Below are 15,733 nucleotides of genomic sequence, written 5' to 3' on the forward strand. Positions count from 1 at the left end.
CAACATAGCCAGCCCTATCTCAAAAAGAAAGCAAGAAGAGAGAGAAGAGAATGAAAGAACAAAAGAGAGAGAGAGAGAGAGAGAGAGAGAGAGAGAGAGAGAGACGGAGAGAGGGAGGGAGGGAGGAAAGGGAAGGGAAGGGAAGGGAAGGTAATGGGAGAGGAGGGTTGGGGAAGGGAGAAAGGGAGAAAGGCAGCCAAGCAAGCAGAAAGGAAGGAAGGAAGGAAGGAAGGAAAAAGGAAAAAAGAAAGTCAATTAAAATCTTCAGTATATTGTGATTTTGCCCTTTAACCAACGTAATAAACATTTTATGAATAAATAGTCAATAAATAAATGTCACTGTCACCACAATGCCGGCCAGGCTGACCTCTGCAATACTCCTCAGTGAGACTTAGAATCTAAGAAAACATTGAGATCCTGTTTTCTAGGGCACCCTACTTCGGACCTCAGATAGCGTTCTGCTTTTGTTTCTGGAGGTCCTTGCCACATCTGCAAGGGAGGGGGGTTGTGAATAGAGGAGGAAGAGGTTAAGGCAGGAAGCAGAGAACCAGCAGCCAGCAGACTTCTCTCCTTAGCTCACCTCCCTTGGCCTAGCATGCGGACCCTGCTCTTCCTCCAGACCCAGGTTCCCCAGTGAAGTCCAGCACTGCCACACACAACATGAAGGCCTTCAGGCCTAGGTGTGACCAGCGATTCAAAAGTCAAGTCAAAGATTAGAGCTGAAAAAGAATGAAATGTCTTTGAGCAGCGATTGGTACTGGGGATTTAACTACTTCCTGAGTGAGCTTTGATCTCATGGCAATGACAGTCACCACCACCCCCAGTTCAATAGAGCAGTTCTAATGATCTTCTCTTGCTAGGTCATTAAATATGCATTTGCTAAAGTCCTGTCCCTCCACCCGGAGGAGATGTTATCATAATGACTGATTTGCTTCCTTTCATTAGAGCCAGATATTTTTGCACACCTTTTCCCAGGTGTATTGCACCTCCTTCCTCCTCCCCTCCAGGAGAGTGGGGTCTGCTCTTAGAGACAACCAAGCAGGGGTTGAACTGGTTAATCCACTTTCCAGCCTACAGTCCCTGAAAGCAGAAATGGGGTCAACACTTCCAGGCGGAGGTCCAGAGGTTGTAGAAGATAGAACCCAAAGGGCGCAAGTGAGGGAGGAGTAGTGAGAGAAACAGGAACCACTCAAGGAAACTTGGCCAACTCAGCCCCTGCCCCAGGAGACAGGTACTCCATCCATCCCACGCTATTTTTTTCTTTCACATTTCTTTTTTAATTCTCTAGCTTAAGAATCAAAGTGTATTTACTTAAGGAGAACTACATTAGATTTTGTATATGTCTACCTTGTGAACTGATTACCACCATTAAGTTAATTAGCATATCCCACACCTCCTATAGCTATCATTTCTGTTTGAGAGCACTTTTTTTTTTGTGCCAGTACTGGGGTTTGAACTCAGAGCTAGGGTGCTGTCCCTGAGGTTTTTGGCTCGAGGCTGGCACTCTACCACTTGAACCACTGCACCACTTCTAACTTTTCATAGTTAGTTAGAGATAAGAGTCTCATGGACTTACCAGCCTGGACTGGTTTTGAACTGGGATCCTCAAATCTCAGCTTCCTGAATAGCTAGGATGACAGGTGTGAGCTAATGAGAGCACTTTTAGGATTTAGTTTCTCAGTAAATCTTTTTTCAAGTACGGAGTACAGTATGGTGAACTATAGCCGTATTAAACTACCTCAGAGTCCGCTTCTGTCCTTTCAGTCCGCACGTAACAAACCATAACCCTAATTCAGTTGGCAAACTTGCTGGAGCCTCATTCAGTAGAAAAACCTTGTCACAAATCACTGAGCCTCAGCCAATCACAGAGGCCAACCAATTCCATCATGTTCAAATGAGGCCCAGAGCGGGCTGTAACCAATGAAACTGCCTCTAGACCACACTTCTAGTTCCTTCTAGTTCCTTCTAGACCACACTTCTAGTTCCCTGCCTGCGTTGCAGAGTGGAGCTCTCTGGCTCTGTCTGGTTCTGGGAGCTACATCTGGGTTCATCTCTGCCATTTAATTTGCCTACAGTTTCCATGTTAACAGTTCCTGTGTGCCCTATTGGGTTCCCAGAATTTATCCATCTTATAACTGGACGTTTGTGCCCTAGAAACTTGGCACCCAGAGAGGGGGCTTCAGTTCTCCACCTCATCACAGAGAACCTCAGCCATCAGTGACAGGGAACACAGAGAAGGCAGCCTGGGGGCGGGGGGAGGCGGGGGGGCGGGGGAGGTGTGGCCCAGACCCGGTAAGGAACTGACAGGGGGCAGTCACACAGAGCTGGAAGAAGCTGGCATGGACATACATGGCTCAGAGTAAGGCACTGCAGATACAGTTACATACACGTTATCTACCCTTTTTTAATTATTAATAATTTTTAATTAATTAATTTATCTTCCTAGACTAGTTTTACAGATGCCATTACCCTGCCCTAAACCCTCTGGTATGTAGTAGTAGTATTACCAGCTGAAGTCTGGTATTAACCTAATAAGGGCTACTCATTTCCCACTGCAGCCTGGAGAGAAAATGGGGATTTCTCGAATGATGGGCCGCTGCTCTGCACTCCGTTGATTATTTCACTGAATACTATTCAACTCGGCCAAGTTATTTGAACTTGCTTTTGAAGATGCCATGGGGCATGTTGTAAGAGGAGTGGAGGGGTGGGCATGGGTGGTGATTCATTAAGTCTCACGGGGATTGAGATGACCTGCTCACAAAGCATCACTGGAAATGCATCCAGCACAATACCCACTGCCCTATGGAATGACTGCCACAACCCACAGCCACCGCTGACACCTGTCATGTAAAGCACCGGGCCAGTCAGGCCCTGAGCGACAGAGACCTTGAAGAGACCTGCCCTACAAAATTGTATGCATGTTTCTCTTCTTGCAGGTTTCTGAAGGAGCCTGAATATGACTCAACTAGAGCATGTCCCTATCTTTTCCATGTTAAAAAATAATAATTTAAACTCTGTATTTAACTGCACAAGGTATCAGAGGGCAGAGAGCCAATTTCTATACTCATTCCATTGTGGACAACCATGTATCTGAAAAGCAGGAGGAAGTGACCTTATGCTAAGATGAGGCAGTATGTAAAATCTCGGTGTCTTCAGAAATCAAGTCCTTGATTGGCTGATGACACCCACATCTACTGACAGGGGAAGGTTTACACAGATCAGGGGGAGAAAGCATGAAGGTCGCTATCAAAGCTAGTGGAACACCTCTATGCATTTCCCTGAGTAAAAACACCAACCATCCAGCCCACAGAAGCAGGCACTACTCACCATGTGGCACTAGACATGTGGCTGTGGTTGTAGTTTTCATCTGTTATGATTTCTCTACCTGTCAGAAGGCTTTTAGCAAGAGTGTGTGGCATTAAAACTATTACGAGTGAAATACTAACTTCAAAAGATGCAGCTTACAGCTTAAATATCCTTTCCATTCCATTGTAGTTTCTGGGGGAGAATGAGGCTTGTATCATTCATCTGATCTAAGACAGCTGTCCCAGCTAGGCAAAACGGATCCCCCTGGATTGTTGGAGGGAAGGTCAGAAACAGGAAGGTGCTTGTATCCACTTAGAGATGGTTTCATGGGTCAGGTTTTGGTTCAGGACACTATGCTGGAGATAGGACAAAACTTTGAAGGCACATCTATAACAAGAGCCATCTTTAGCTAGGACAGGAAACAAAGACAGAAGACACGGTGTTGGTGGAAGACAGCCAAGGTTGTGGCGTTCAGGTACATAAATGATTCAGACAGTTTATTTTAGGGCTTGAAACCAATATACTGCCAAGGAGGTTGTGCTCAGGGAACATTTTTGTGAATTAAGGATTCGACAGCCAGCTATGGATATATTTGGCCGCAACTCAATAAAAATGATGGAGGAGAAGAAAAGAAGACTGTGATTTTACTCTCCTGTCTCAATAATGACTCATAAGTTTAACCTCTGTGGCTGCTGGGTTAGAAAAGCAGTAAACCAGTCCAGGCTGAACTGGACAATAACAGGAAGTATGCTGGGGGCGAGATGCATTCTGTAAGACATGCACAGGAAACAAAGCTGCAACTTGTTTATATGTGTGAGCATCTCTAAAAGCTCAGAGAGGGGCTTTTAAAATCAGATTATTATTATCTCATTGATTGGGCACATTACAGGGCAGGTGTGACCACGGAGAAATTATAAGGGAGGGGCACAAGAGAATCTTCTAGAGGTCACTAGCCAATGCCATGGCAAAGGCCATAAACCTTCTCCAATGTTCACACACAGTGTGTGATCATTGCGCAGGAAAGCTTGCTGCCAGGTAATCCCTGACCTTGAGTACAATTTACCTAGTACTGGTTTAGACTTCTGAAAAAAAACATACATAATACCACAAAGTGGAAGAAAATGAGGGAGGAGGTGATGCTGTTCCAAAAGGAAATGTACTCATTATCTGACTTATATGACTATAACCCCTATGTACCTCACCTTCACAAGAAAAAATTTTTTAAAGTAAATGATACTATGTGATGTCAAGGCGCTTGGATTACTAATGGTGAAATATGGGTAGGGCCCATCCGTACCTGATGAAGATAAGGTCGGGTGAGCCTTGCTGAAGGTCCTGGCTTTATCTCCCTTAATTCTCACAACAATGCATGAGGTACTTATCCTCATTATAAACAGAGGGGAAAACAGACTTTAAATGTGTGAGAAATTTTACCACATAATGTTTTATTCACCTCCTGTGTTCAAAATACCTAGCCTAGTGCCTGTCAGTAGGACCGCTGGTGATTATCCACTGAATGAATAAAGCCGTGATGCCTATTTATTTATTAGAATAAATAAAGTCATGATTGGAGGCATCATGCCAAGTCTCTCAGGTCTCTTCTCTATCTATTACTAATAGGACTATGAAGTCACTCTGAAGTATGCGATTCCTAACACTGATGATCCTTAGCAACCATCAAGACAAGCTGCTCGTTTTTTTTGGTATTTTTCTGGGTCACCCCAGCTGGTCTCAAACATGGGCTCCTCCTGCCTCAGCTTTCCAAGGGCTGGCTTGTCCATCCTTCAGCATTTGACAGAGCATCAGGAAGGCTATCTGAAAAAACAATCTGCAGCCTATGAAAGGAAGGAACATCTCAGAACTTGAGGCCTTCTCTCATTTTCCAAACCAAATCAACTCCTTAAATATGTCAGACTGAATGTTTGTTTGTTTTTTAATGAGAGGAAATGCACACTAGTGAAGTAGCCAGAAGACCTTAACCTTTGGAACACATCAAATGTCAAAGTTTCCAATAACAGAGAGTCATCACAATGTTTTTATAAAGCATGGATTGGGTGGGGGTTGGGAAGGAGGGGAGGAAGGAGACAGAAACTAGTTCAGAACTGACAGGTGATAAAATTAGAAGCGTATAACTTAGGCAATGCATGCCATCCTAACTACAGCAAAGGTCTTTTCTGTCCTACAATGATTTATAAATTTCCTTCAGTTAAGCAACCCAGTAGTCTCAACTTGGCGTGACATGGTTGTGGGATAATTCTATTGAAAGCTGGACATGGTTTTCCAACACAAACCAGCCGTGGCACCAAACAGGCCTTGTCAGATGCTCTCCTTCGCTGATCTCCAGGGAGGACCCTGTCTGACCCTGGAGCCAATCAATGCAGGCCCTGCCTCTCCCTGGCTCTCTGGATGCTTCCCTCCAGCGGTCAAGGAGGGAGGACCGTGGTACAGCCAGAGCTGAAAGGCCTTCAGCACCACGGAGAGCTCCATCCACCAGCAACCACCCTGCTGTGCAGAGCTGCTAATCCACAGCCTGAACCAGAGTAAATCAACACTAATCTACTAGGTACCACTCAAGACAGCCACAAGACCAATGTCCAGACAAAAGTATGCTTGTAAGATACAGTTTGAGTTGTTTCCTCATTGCAAATGGAAGTAGTGGAAGTCATTCGCACATGCTGTGAACATGTATTGAGCAACTGGAAATATTTATTAAAAAGTAGCAGGCAAGTATGACTAAATAAAATCAGAACAAGACAGCAACTGACCTTCAGGGGATGAACTTTCTAATAGAAAACAAAAGGGATTCATTTTTTAAATGTTTCAGTAAAGATATATTTATAAAATACAGTGTAGAGAGATTTTTTTTCTCAGTGGCAGGTAGGCTAGAAATTTTTATCATAAGCTCCCAAGGGGGAAAAATTAAAATACTACATGAAATGTGAAAATCAACTTCAATTTCAACATTTTTTCCTATTTAAACGATTTGTTTTTTCCCTTTCCCTATACAAATTATACCAACCTCAAATACAGTGAAAGAAGAGGTTATACCATGGGGGAGGGACATACAAAGCTACAAAGAAATCACCTTATAAATATGTTAGAGACAATTGCATGAAAGAAAAAACATTTGAATTTCAACATTTTATTGAAGTCTACCACACATAGACAAAAACATCCGAGTGACCACATTGTTGTATCATGAGCAAATCTTATAGGAATTATTCAAACCAGCAATGTACCACTCCTCTCATTTCAAGCTAGCTTGGGCCAGGAGAGAGAGCTCACACTTGTAATCCTAGATACTCATGAGATAGAATTCAGGAGGATCACACTTCATGAACAGCCCAGGCAAAAAGTTACTGAGACCCCATCTTAATGAAAGAAGCTAGATATGGTGGCATATGCCTGTCATCACAGCCATACGGGAAGCCAAAAGTAGGAGATTTGTAGTCCAGGCTGACCTAGACAAGAAAAAAAGCAAATCACTACTAAAAAAAATAATCAAGAGGGCTAGGGAAATGAATCAAGTGGTTGAACTCCTGCCTAGCAAGTACAAAGCCTTGAATTCAAACCCCAGGGCTAAAATTTAAAAATAAGAAAAGCCAGCACACACCCTTCTCAGCCACCAGGTCCTCCTTTTCTCACAATCTGACTTTATACCAATTGGAACCAAAGAAAAGTCCTGTTTTGTACGTCTGTCTTATTTTACCCAGCAGGGAGATTTGTCCCTATTTTTCTATGTACAGCTGGGCATTTGTTTCCATTGGTGCGCAATTCTCCGTTGAATGAATGAAGTGCGTACATAGAGAATTTACCCTGATCCTCGCCATTACTGCAGCGTGCTCTCGCAGTGCCTGACCATTAAGAATAATGCACCTATGGAAATGATTGCACGCATCTTCTGGTGCAAATGTGCGTACAGAAGTGCATATCTGCTACTGGCATTTTCGGTCCTCACAGAATCGTAAGACCAGCTTTACTAGATATGGCCAAACAGAACATCTAACTTACAAAAAACAATGATGAGTAGGTAAGGAAAACTAGTCAGAGGACCCCAAGTGTCTCCTCTCTTCACCCATCCCTCCATCTTCCTACTTCTTCCTCTCTTCTCCTCCCTCCCTCTTCCCTCTCCCTTCCTTCCCTCCCTTCTTTTCTCTCTGCCTCCTTCCCATCAGATCCTAGAGAGATAAGGCAGGTGATCACACTGTGGATAGAAGGATGCAGAGTTCTCTCGGTGGGGTGGGAGAAGTCACAAAGTTGAAGAGGAAAAACTAGAAGGAGCTCTGGAAGGGGAGGAATCAGTGAGACTCTATGGCTTTTTATCCATTGAGATGGAGAAATAAATACAGGTTTTAATGTGCATTGTCTAAATAAAAGTTCCCTGGCTTTGTCCCCTGGTCACATAGTTTTGGGTTGTTTTTGCTTTTTACTTGACAGTGATAAAGCTTGAGCACAAAAGCTCAGAGAGAGCCCCCAGTTCCTGAGTTCAAGCCCCATGACCAACCAAAAAAAATCACCACCAATTGGCTCTTAAAGTGGTGCCATTTAGTTTCTCATTGTTAAGTGGGCAGAAGAGAATGTCTTCTTGTGTTCTACAAAGCCGGACTTGGGGTATCAGCATGGCTGGGTTCCTTTTGAGGGGGGATGAATACACTTTCAGGCAGAATTAAGTTCCATGCAGCTGTAGAAAAGAAGTTTCTGTGTCCTGGCTGGCCCTGGGGCCCTGTCACCTGCATTCCTTGGCCTGAGGCTCTCTTCTTCCATCTTTACAGACAACAACAGAGGTTCAAGCTCATTTCAGATCTAGCATTCCCTTCTGACTCTCTCGTTTCTGGTTTGGGCCAGATGAAGTTTGTCTGGGTGATTTTTCTTCTGGTTTCAGTTCTGCCCAGCTTCAGAGCAGACATCGCACCCTCGACTCCCTCGTAACTGCCCACCATACACTAGCCTGTGTGGCCCCCTGGAAATCCCCCAGCATCCTCACTTTGATAAAGTATTGCTGCTCACGCTGAGAAAAGAAACGGAGCCTGGTGGCTGGTGGCTCACACCTGTAACCCTAGCTGCTCAGGAGGCTGAGATCTGAGGATCAAGGTTCAAAGCCAGCAGGAAAGTCCATGAGGGTCTTATCTCCAATTAACCACCAGAAAACCAGAAGTGGTACTGTGGCTTAAAGTGGCAGAGTGCTCGCCTTGAGCAAAAGAGGTCAGGGAAAGCACCCAGGCCTAGTGTTCAAGCCCCATGACCGATTTTCAAAAAAGAAGAAGAGGAGAAACTAACCAGCATGAAGAATGAGCTTGGCTGGGTTTTGAACTAAAACATTAAAATTTTAATTTGTCTCAGTGATTCACTGGCATGAAAGCATCTTTGTTTGGATGTCAGTTTGAGAAACATGGAACAGTAGGAAGACACCTAAAATCCTTACTTTGGAGGCTGCTGTTGTGTTTGTGTCTTCTAACAGAAGATAGGCTGGCACCCTAATTCTGAGACCCTCAGAATAAGGCCTTGTTTAGAGATGGAGGTCTTTACAGAAGTAATAAAGTTAGAATGAGATCATTTAGGTGGGACCTAATCTATTATGACTGGTGCTCTTACAGGAAGCACAGATGCAGCTATCGACAACACACACAGGGAGAATGCTGGGTGAAGAGGAAAGCAGAGACCTACCAACCAAAAAACACTCAAAACTTCCAATGACCCACAAGAGGACAGGAGAATGGAGGCTCTCACCTCACAGCTCCAGGAGAGCTGCCCGGAGCTTGCCCTCACCACACAGCCTCAGAAGGAACCAATACTGCTAATTCTTGATGGTGGCCTTTTAGCCTCTAGTACTGTGAGGCAGCAAGTTTCTGTTGAAGTCACCCAGTTAATGAAACTTTGCTATAGAAACAGGATTTAACATGTTTGTGAACCGACAAGCTCATAAAGTTGTTCAAATAATTTCCCAAAATTAATTTTGTAAAAATGATCACCAAAGCCCTAATGGATGGAAAGGAACAATGATGATGCTTTAATATATGTTAAAACATATTTTGAAGTGTTTGGTGATGGGAGGTGGTCCTGAGATGAGGCAGGCAGGCAGAAAGGGCTCCACAAAACAAAAGGAGCTCAAAAAAACAAACATCCCACTGCACCAAAAAAACCCCGTGTTATAGTTGACCTACTTTTTGGACTACTCTAACTATCCCCAAAAGGACTTTCCCATCCTGCATGGCTGTCCATCTTTGGGTTGGTGCATGCACAAATCCAAAAATCACCATCTTGGTTTGGAGGGCAAGTTTATTAGTTTACTCCAATTCTTGCCCCCTCTAGTCTCTGGAAAAGCCTTCCGATTCTTCAGAAAACTCCACATCTCTGTACATTAAATCAACATGCCTAACTTCCTGCAGCCATGAAAGTGCTTAAGACTCAAGGACTTGCAGCATTCAGCTCTCGTTTCCTCCCAGGGCTCCTTTTGCCTTTTCTTTGATAACTTTTGCTCTGCTGAAAATCCCCTATGGGTCCACCCTTGACTTCTGTCTTCAGGGAGGCTGAGAACTTGTCAGCTGTCTCTCATAGGATCTATTCAGATATTTCTTATTGAAAGAAACAGAAAGCTCACTGTCGACTAGCTTGAACAGCAATGGAAATCTTTTATGTACAGGAAAAGTTGGTTGCATGGCTGGCTTTGGATAAGGGGCTGAGCCTGAAGCTCCAAAAGTTGGTGTTGGCTTTAGCATTCTGTTTCCACTGAGCTCTGTTTTCTCCTGTTACTTCTTTGGACTGCTTTCTCTCATGATGCAACCCGATGATGGAAACATCTGGAGCCTCATGCTTATCATCTCCACCCCAGAAGATAAATCACATCACACAATATAACCATCTAACAGAAATCAGAATTTTCCATCTTATGTCAGCTGCCTACCCCAGGAAAACCACAAGGTCAAGGATATTTTTCTCTCATTATTGACCTCTTTGAACTATAAAAAAAATATTCTCATGCAAGGCTAAGAACAAAAGGCTGCTGGAAATAAGAGCACATGGCGATATAAATTCATCAGCAAAGCTATCTTCAGAGGTAATCCTTTCTAGACTAAAACAAATTCAATCACTTCAATAGACAGAGCCTTTCATAATTTTAACTCCTTAACTCATCCATTTGGTATAGAGCTTTGCAAAGATTGTTTCCTTTTAGAAAAGCTAAACTGCCAAACTTATTGCCATCTTGTGCAAAATATTTGTTGTCCTTTAAATGTGTGTACAGTCTCTAATGAGCTCCTTAATATTATTACATTTTTATATCTTTGGGTTTTTCTCATGATCAGTCTTACTGTGGACTTAACAATCATTTGTGAAAAGTTTATCTTTTTCTCAAGGAACCAATTTGGGACTCTGTTCGTTTTTCTCCATCATTGTATTTCCTTTTCCTTACTTTTGAGTTCAATTTCCTTTGATTATTCTTATATAGTGGATTTTCAAATATTTCCTTTTAAATCAATGTAAGCATGTAAGCCATAAATTTGCCTCTATGAGCTTTATTTTAGCTGTACTTCATAAATTTTGATATGTTCGATTTTAACAATTATTATTTTAGAATATTTATTAATTTCCTGTTATGATTAACAATAAGCATGTAGAAATTGCAACATCCTTATAATCATGGTGCTTATTCCCAAATAGCTTTTGGCCTTTTATTTTGCACTAGGATTGAGAACAAGGAACATTATCAAGCCCATCTCCTCACCTTCCTTCTGGTCACAAGGGCCTGATGATTTTTTGTTTCCACAATGGCCGCCTTATTCAGTACTAGAACTAAGATGAAAGCCACAGGAAATGACTGTCTTCTGGTGAACTTTAACCTGGATAGACTCAATTGGCCCAGGAAGTAATACTCCTACTCTTCTTTGGCACTTACTGAGAGGAAAAAGAGGAACTTGAAAAAAAGCATAAACTTCACAGGAATCTGAAAGGAGCCACAATAATAAAGTACTAATAAAAGAGAATAAAGGAGTTATTGGACTTACACATAAAGTGAGGCATTTTAGGTTTTCCTAATCAGGCAGTTACAGTATTTAGAAGATAAAGCAGATTTTACATTAACAAATGCACTGGTTGGAAAACTGCTTTCTCCTTAGTCTTAGAAAAATAGTTTTAAGTTTAAGAGTTATTACTTCCTGGAAAATATCATCTTGCTACTTTGGGAAAGATAATATTTTCTGTTGGTTTGAACCTTACCTTTTTTTGCAATAGGGCTGTTTTCTATTAATTAAAATTAGTTTGGCAGCCTTTATGATGTTCTTGACAGTTCTTTATATTTAAGGGTATGTTATTTTGTACAAATGCCTGTATCTGAATTCTTTCATATAAGATCAGAGATGAGTATCTTTTATTTATTCAACAAATGTGACATACAGGTAACATGTTAAAAGACATATAACATACTTAGTGGAAGCTGTAATCAATTCAGAAATAATCCAAAACAGAAGGGAAGCACTGGATGGATCTTGTTTTGTGATCCAATCTGCTATTCTTCTTTTGGAGAATTGAATCTTTTAGCATTTTCATAAACATTAATCTTCAGAATTCTGCTATTACAAACCAGATTAAGTGATCTGATTTTAGCTAGTTTCAATATATTCATCAATGCAGGTTAAATTTATCAAGAATATATTGTTAATAAGTGCTATATGGCCAGGGTTAGATCTCCAGACATCCAAACTGGTTGGGTGTCTGAACATCTGAACACTAAAGCATCACATACTATTAAAGTCAATAGATTTTAGGGGATTGAAAATCATTAATCTGATGTTTCTTTGAACTTTTTGTGTAAACCACTTATATCAATGTTTTGTGCACTGGATACTCATCTAAAATGCTTAACTACCTGATCTTGTCAGAACTACAAATCAGACTCTCCTGGGGTATGGTTGAGGTATTAGAATTATCTATAAATGCTCACATTTTATCTTCCTGAATGGAGAATAATGACAAAGTGCTAGGCAATCTCTCTCTGCAGGGAGCACTACACCTCCTCCAAAATCACCCGACCCATTGTGGGACAGAGGTAGAAAACACCGTTGGTGTCCTCTGTTCCACACACTGGCCTCAGCTTCCCACACAACATGACTTTATTCAGGGTCCCTTTGCTCTGCTGTCCGAGGCCAACTCATCTCTTTTCCTTGGCACATTGCTTCCCCCACCTCGCCCCCCCCCCCCATTATACCATAAGGCTGAGCAGCTAAAGCTTGAAGCTTCCAGCTCTCAAGGTGTCTTCCAGACTGGGATGTAACTCTGTGTGTATTTGGTATCCAGCATGGAGTCCTTGAAGCCCAGGGGGACTTGCAAAGTCCAGACTGGGCTTTGACCAGGGTTGTGTCAGGAGATGGTAGGAGAGTGAGGGCTCTACCCCTGTCCTTTTCCTTCATCTCATACTCCAGAGACTGTCCACAAGATACCTTGTGAACTACACACATCCCACATAACTCATATCCTCCTTTCCTGGCAGGTGGTGCAATGGTGGCTAGCACATGTGTGCCTCAGTTTACACCACTGCTCCTCCTCCCTGGATCTTCGCTCTGCTGTCCAAGTGGCCCCAACAAAATATAGTCACATTCATCCTTGCCTCTGGCTGGATTCCAGAAAAGCCAGGTGTAGACACCATCAAGCAGGTATTATCTAGAATAGCCAGAAAATAGGTCCTTCCTCATTGTTATGTCAAGTATGAAACAGAAATTGTTTTTATGGGTATGTAAGCCATCATTCTTTCTGGAACTTAGCCTTTATGACATTTTTATATACAGGCAGCCATTCCAGGATTTATTTCCTTTGAACAAAAAGAAGAACATTTCTGCCAGTCCACCTTACTAATTTAAAAAATCAATTTTCTTCTAGATGCATATAGGAATAGAAATCTAGCAATCATCTGGCCTTAAATTTATACTAAACCATACTTACATGTTAATATGACATTGTGTATATGTTAGAAACATTACATCTTAAGATATTTTGCCAAGTTAACCAGCCCTATAAAAGTCCATTATTTTCTCTACAAACAGAAACTACAAGAACAAGTTCTCCATGATTAATGAAGATGGAGTGCCCATATATAAACTTCAAAGAATTCTTAGAAGAAAATAAACATGAAATTTGTGGTGCACAGAGGAGATGGAATGCAGGCAGGAATGGGACGTCTACGGATGAGGGAGGGCATCTCTCCCATAAGCCACTGCGTCATAGAAGTGATTTTGAGAGCAAGGCAGTTACATTCTCCAAATATCTCATCCACCCCAAGGCAGAGCCTCCCCAAAGCCTTCAGTCACCCTGAATCCCAACTCTTACCTCTTTTTAGAGACTGGAGCCCAGGCCCTACTGCACACAGCCTCATGCTGGCAAAACTGCACCATCTTGTTATCTTTCCAGAGAGCCATTTGTGTTTCCCTACTCTCCACCTCTCAGAAGTCATTTGTTCCCTCTGATTTCTGCCCACCCCATACCCACTGGCCCCCACTTCTCACAGCCTGTGGCAGTCACATCTGCCTCAAATAAAAAGCCATTCAAAGAATATGAATCTGTTGCTCATCAGTTTAATTTGCACATCTCTGAACCCTGGGTATAACAGAGTAGAGGGGAAGACATTTCCTCTTTGCAAAGAGTAACCATGGTAGATTCGTTGCTCAGTTACCAGTAAAACATCACCAAGGCATTTGTCCAACGGGCTGCGTGTCTGAAAGCTGTGCCCACGAATGATGCCCAAAGCCATGGAGAAAAAGAGAAAATCCAAGTAATTGCAATTGTGATTAATTTTATAGGTACAACCACACCTTTTTAGCCCCAATTAAAAGACTTGCAAATGACACTTGATGAAAACCAAGGGTTTCTACAGAAACTAGCTAGCTAGTGAAGCAAAACATCAAGACAAGCCCTTTCCTTAATGTCACAACTAAAATGGACACTCGGCTTTTTTTTTTGTTATAAGTAGGCATTTTCAATGGTCCACTTTGAAGACAGCTACTCATTTACTTTCATCACACCCAGAATCACCTAGCCACAGAAGATCAGTGGATACCACCAATACTTCACCCACAACTTGCCTGATGCTCTGCTTTCCTGTTTCCTGCAGGCTAGGTCACAGGGATCTGTTATTTGTCGTACCATTGTGATTGAGATGAGAAAGGCAACAACAAACCTAATTTCTCCGATAAGACCCAGCTCTCCCATTAACCTCAAGTTGACACCACCCCACCCTTGAGCTGCCTAGATACAGCAGAGATCTGCATGGGACTCCTGTACTTCCGTCCTGGGACCCTGGAATGCCATCTTTATGAGGAAATCGTTACTGTGCAGAATGAGGGATTTTCTTCAAAAGTTAGTTCATTTGAAGACTACGGACATTCGAGGATTTCCTCAGCTACCTGTTTTCTCTCCATATTTGGCACATCATGGCCTAACTTCAGACCATGACTGCACACCTTGCCCTAGGAAGGACACGTCCTATTTACGACCCACAATCCCACATGCCACCCAGGCACAGCCGTGAAACGGAGATGGTTTCTCCTGGGCCTCCACCATGGCTCTCCATGGATCTAACACCCGAGTGCTGGGCAGAAATGCCACTAGCAAGTGACGGTGACGGTGGATGGTGATGTCACCTTTTCACAACACAGCAGGCATTCACAAAATAATTCCAGAACCATCCAACTGCTCCCATTTATATAAGCTCCAGAATCATCCAACTGCTCCCATTTACATAAGCTCCCTGCTTGGGCAGAGGTGAGAAATCAAAGTTCCCTTCACTGTGTTCCCAACATGCAAGGTCATCTTTCCAACCACCATGCACAGACACAAACAAGAATGGAGGTGGCATACCCACCCAGAAAACAGGAGCACTAGAAAAACCTAAACATTTCCCCGGGAGAACAAGTAAATGAAAACAAAAAGTTCAATTTTCCTAGATAAGACTCTCACAGTCAAGCATAACATATTTACCTTGTAATGTGCGTTTGTGAGGTTGAAAAGAGATTTGTTTCCTGCCCATGAAAAATACCAAGTGACAATGTTCTAAGGGGCAGCACTCATCCAGCAGCATTGTTTTCACAAACTGCTTCCTTACATGGAAAACTCCTTTGTGTAACTATTTAAAGATAATTAAAAAGAAAAAGAAGGGCTGGGAAGTTGGCTCAGTGGTAGAGTGCTTGCCTCTCATGCACGAGGCCCTGGGTTCAATTCCTCAGCAGAAAAAGCCAGAAGTGGTGCTGTGGCTCAAGTGGTAGAGTGCTCACCTTGAGCTGAAGAACTGAGGGACAGCGCCCAGGCCCAGAGTTCAAGCCCCCATGACTGCCAAAAAAAAAAAAAAAGAAAGAAAGAAAAAAAGAAAAAAGAAAACTATCTACCATCCATCCGCAGGAGCACAATTTAGATACTGGGGTGCACTTGGAAAATTTAACTTCAGGTC

This window comes from Dipodomys spectabilis, unplaced genomic scaffold (genome assembly GCF_019054845.1).
Source record: "Dipodomys spectabilis isolate Male_0828 unplaced genomic scaffold, ASM1905484v1 ptg000096l, whole genome shotgun sequence".
Lineage (NCBI taxonomy): Eukaryota > Metazoa > Chordata > Mammalia > Rodentia > Heteromyidae > Dipodomys > Dipodomys spectabilis.